The 5,144-nt window shown below is 35.9% G+C and overlaps 1 long non-coding RNA gene across 1 annotated transcript; it reads left to right on the top strand.

The window, feature by feature from the left end:
* Positions 1 to 1,545: 1,545 nt before the first annotated feature.
* LOC131319129 (uncharacterized) lies at positions 1,546 to 3,770 on the top strand. The gene is made up of 2 exons (XR_009197902.1): positions 1,546 to 2,942; positions 3,425 to 3,770. It is a non-coding gene; the product is annotated as an uncharacterized LOC131319129 (long non-coding RNA).
* Positions 3,771 to 5,144: the final 1,374 nt, after the last annotated feature.

Below are 5,144 nucleotides of genomic sequence, written 5' to 3'. Positions count from 1 at the left end.
TTACTCCACATTATGCTGAGTGAAAACAGTGGTGAATGGCAATATTTATATGAACACTGATGCATTTATATCTGCTTATCCTGGTCCTGCAGCTCCTGCTCTTTTGACTTAACTGGTTAAAAATTTGTGCTTGTGATTTTGTGTCCTTAGAATGTCAGGCTCCTGTATTTGTTGTCACTCAAGAATTATGGTAGACTTTTTGGAGATGCTCGTAATTATGCAATGGTCTAATTAGTTGGATGTGATTTATTGTCGATATGGGTTTTAAACTCCTAATTAAAAATAACAGCTATGACTTATCTCAGAGAGAAGGAATTCGTGTTGATGTTCTTTTGGGAATCCAATTTCTGTTGTTAAGTTTGATTGTGAGAATCCAGGGAACGTTTATTCATTCTTTGTTAAAATGTTGAGTTCGATTTTCTTTCTGTTATATAAAGTTATAAACATTGAATACATATTTGGTACAAAAGCTACAATCTGCAACTAGATAAATAATATGTACAAAACAGCAATTTATTCTGTTTTATTCATGTTTCACATATCTTTTGAACCAAGTGTGTATAGTAGATGATTCAAGTACCTCCAGATAATCTCGTCTGACCCTCCCACGTCCCAACACCCCACCTTAGGCTGTATTTGAAATTTTGAATGAAGGATTTCTGTAGACTTACAGGAGGAAAAGGAAAAGATGAAGTGAAAAAGCTACATTCATTCCTTGGTTTCCACTTTCCCTACTATTTCTGTTTCTATCATAAATTTCTCCACAAATCCATGATTTATAGTAGGCCCTATGTGAGTTCACAGCCTTAGTGTTAGGGCTGCTGTATTTGTTTATGAGTTTTTTTTTTCTTTTTATCCCCCAAAATATGCACCTTTTTCTCTACTTAGTCCCTAAACTACATCCCCTCAACTATCATACCGTTGCCTACTTAGTTCAATAGATAACGGAAGTTAGGAATTTGGACGGAAAATGCCATGTAAGGCCTGTTTGGAACCCTGTAGAGCAGATACTTGATTATGAGAGCTCTAGAAAAAAAATTAATTATAACCTTTTAGCATAAAATGATCAGAAGAATAAGATCTTCACACCGGTTCACACAAATTGAAAATTAGAGCGCTTAATTTTTAACCATATTTTTAATATATAAACAGTCTAAATTCTATATAAAGAACTCTAGCTTTAAAAAAAATATATACGTATGTGTTAGTCTCTATAAAATGCCACATAAGATTCTAATATATGAACCTTGTAAAAAAAATCAAGTGCTCCAATTTTCAATCTGTTTGAATCGATGCGAAGGTCTTATTTTTCTGATCATTTATCCTAAAAGGTCATAATTAATTTTTATCTCTAAGGCTGTCATAATCAAGTATCTGCTTTACAGGGTCCCAAATAAGGCCTTATGTGACATTTTCCGTCCAAATTTCTAATTTCCTTTATCTATTGGACTAAGTAGGTAACAGTATGATAGTTGAGGGGATGAAATTATCAAATTGATAGTTTGGGGACTAAGTAGAGAAAAGGTACATAGTTTAGGGGATAAAAAGAAAAAAAAACTCTTTGTTTATTGTGAAACTAACTGCAGTAATTCTTATTCAAATGTCTTTTTTCTGCCTGCTCGAACTGACACATAGTACAGAAGTGTTGCTGGAGAAAGTAAATGAAATCTGTTCCTGTGATTTTGCAGCATTTCATATGTTATATTGCTTTCTGTTTTGGTGGACCATTTTTGGTATTTTTCTTCAATGCTGCCTTGTCCGAACTTTTTCCGACTAAGCTATATGAGTGCTGGTGTTCATAATGGAGGATTTGCACTAATCTCATCTGAATTACTTTGTTGGTCTATTGACTCTATTGCCATGCTTGTTGGTCTATTGCCATGCTTTACATGTGTAGCTCAGGGTTGAAGAAATCCCATTTATGACCTCATGAACTGGTAGGAGTATAGAATGGGTTAAAAAAGGAAAATCAACCGAAAACTGTCATTTGATTGCTGTTTCTTTATTGAATAAATCTTAGTTACATGAAATGAGAGCGGCAGTGGGAGTGCTAGAGGAATAGAAGACTTGAAGATTAGGAGCTTGTGTCTGAGTGTGTATGTTAATTCTAGAGTCTAGACTTCTAGTATATATGGGAAAACATGAGTATGTTACAGTGATCTGTCAGCTGCAAATGCTTTGGTAATATAGGTAAATGTTATGTACGAACTACTAGAGTAAACTTCGGGTAATTCGTTTTGTAGTATGTTATTGTTGTGTCGTGCTGATGTTCTCTGCCTTGGTGGCTCTCTTTTTTTCCTTTTTAGTTCCTTTTGGAATTTTTATGCTTGATAGGCAGATCCAGATAAATGAAAGGGATGTCCTCTTTTGAGTGTGTAGCTGGTACGAGCCCCCTTCTGACATGTATCGGTCCCACTTTGAAAAGATGAAATAAGATTTTCTTGTCTTTACTCGAGCGGATTGGTGAGGAAAGCAACCGGGTGTCCTTGTTGGAAACCGATTCTTTCTTGATGGGAATGAGATTCTCGGGCGATCCTTACTTGGGAGCATGGGAAACAGGTTCCGGAGCGGATTCGTCATGCATAGTAGAAGGATTCTGCAACCATGGAATTGATAATCATATTATTGAGCTATTCTGGAAAGTAGAGGCTGTAGTTTGCGATTTATGTTGGCACTCCAGACAAGATAGAATATGTGTCTAAGTTATTCCTGACAAATCTATAAGGAAGACGAGGATTAATCTAGTCTGACGAGATGTACGCCTGACGCCTAAAGGTTTGTGTCATGTTTTGTGTTAAAGATGCTTATGAATATTTAAATTTTTTGGTGCCGTCAGGATTTTCTCATCTAGTATTATCAAGAATCAAGATTCCCCTATTTGGATTGTATATGCATGTTGACAGCAGAAACTGGTTTAAGAGGATGGGGACCGATAGTGCCAGGTATGATCTATACATAATGGTCTATGGAATTATCTTGTGGTTACTTGTTGGTTCTTATCTTCTACTTTTTACTAGTTCTACTTCTGAGGGTGATTAGGACTGTTTGATGGAAGCCATCCACGGATAATACATGCAAGTTTTGGACCCATGTTCGTTGTTTCTCGCCGTTATGCTGTGTAAGTATCTTTTCCGTTTTGTTGATTTCTTAGGAAAACTAGAAGAATATTAATTAGCAATTGTGAATCAAGAAGCCCATTTTTATTTGTTATGTTAACCACAAATTTTTTTTTTTTTTACCCAATGTTAACATTGCCATTCCATCTTGTTTTGCCTTTAAATTCAGGATCTACATATAGCGTTTAGGTTTAGGTGTTTATAGCTCACAAATGTAGGATGCTCATATTTTTTCACAGCACATAAGGTAGCTCTTAACTTTATCTGTTAATACGTTATAATTAGTTTGAACGGGATATTGTGAACAGGTTAAATGTAAGACCCAAACAGAACAGCTGGGAATTGGGAGCCAGACGAAGCCCCATTTGCAATTTTCGTAGTAATATTTCCCGGAAAATAGTTTCTGCATTTTGCAGTGTTCGGTGTAGTCATAAAACCTTCATTAATGGTAGATCCGAAAGTATAGTAGTAGTATTTTGTTTGACGTAGATGAAACTCAAAATACTGGTGTACCATGAGAATGATCTCTAGATTTTGAAGACTGCTATATCCGATGATGGAACTACCAAAGGGCTGAGTGGGACCTGTCCCCACCAGCCCCACCTTTTTTATATTTGCATATTTTAAATTTTGCTATGCTTTACAGAATACAAATTCATATCTACCTTCTTGTATTTCTAGACTAATATCTCTTGTTCATAAAGGTTTTATATTTCCTATATATCAATTAATTGTTGAGTCAGCTTTGAACACCAACATTTTATTTTATTGGTCGACTGCTTAAAGTTCTGAATACCAACTTTTGCGTATAGATTGTGTCCAATCATTCTTTCTTTAGTAGTATGGTGGCTATGAGAATCAACAAATGTTGGTCTGCAGAGCTTTGAACACCAACATTTTATTGGTCGACTGCTTAAAGTTCTGAATACCAACTTTTGCGTATAGATTGTGTCCAATCATTCTTTCTTTAGTAGTATGGCGGCTATGAGAATCAACAAATGTTGGTCTGCAGAGCTATTGTGGAGCCTGGCGCATCCGCAGTCCCACCCAATTTCTTTTTTAGAGTTTAGTTTGCATAATTTTGATAAATATTTACAAAAAAATTATACTATTTATGTATTTTAACCATTAATAAAACGTAAATGACACCGTGCGATAATGATACTGCATGTCATCTAATGATACTCGAGATTAATTTTTTAATTTATCAAAACCATTCCCATAAAAACTTGAATGACTGGATTTAGTCTTGAAAAATCATCAAACCAAAATTTCTTTCATAGTTTGGCCCCCTTCAAGTACATTTCCTGGATCCGCCACTGGCTATATCTTGGAATCTTGAAGGGGCCACCCCACAATCTTAGCTGTACTCTTAAATGCAATGTAGACAACATTGTGTTTTTAGCGAAACCAACATCCTAAATTTTCAAGATCATTTTCTCGGACCAGCGGAGTGGCCCCTCATTGAGTGGTCACACCAGCGTCCGAATGATCTACGAGTTTCAATCGTCGGATTGATTGAAATTTGACTTAGTAGTGTCTACGTATTTGCTGAAAGATTTGTAGATACCAGATACGAATGTGACTTGATCTTGGAGGAATAGTTCCTACCAAACTATCCATCAAATAGAGAGCGTTCCTCTTAAACAGTTCGAAATGCATGAAGTACTAATGCTGGACACTTGATATTTGAGTTTGGGTGTGAGATTTGTGTCTGTCATCTATAGTTTGTCACTCACCTAGAAAGCATGTGGAGTTTTTGGTATGCAAGTTTACTGCAGAATTATGCATAAATTCTCATATTATACATGAAATGGTCTTTACCATCTTGTAAACACTTGTATGCTTTGGAAAACGAAAGGTAACTAAAAATCTGGATATTTAGCAAGTCTTAGTGTCCTTGACATTAAGAGTTTGAGGAGTCTGGAATCTATACATACTCATATCAGGCATTCCTACTGCTCTCTCTCAGGGGTCTTAATCTACCAACCGGAATGCATGGGGGTAGCATGTGATAGAGAGGTCCAT

This window comes from Rhododendron vialii, chromosome 3a (genome assembly GCF_030253575.1).
Source record: "Rhododendron vialii isolate Sample 1 chromosome 3a, ASM3025357v1".
Lineage (NCBI taxonomy): Eukaryota > Viridiplantae > Streptophyta > Magnoliopsida > Ericales > Ericaceae > Rhododendron > Rhododendron vialii.
Note: the sequence above shows the minus strand (reverse complement) of the source record. Positions and strands in the feature narration are given on the sequence as shown.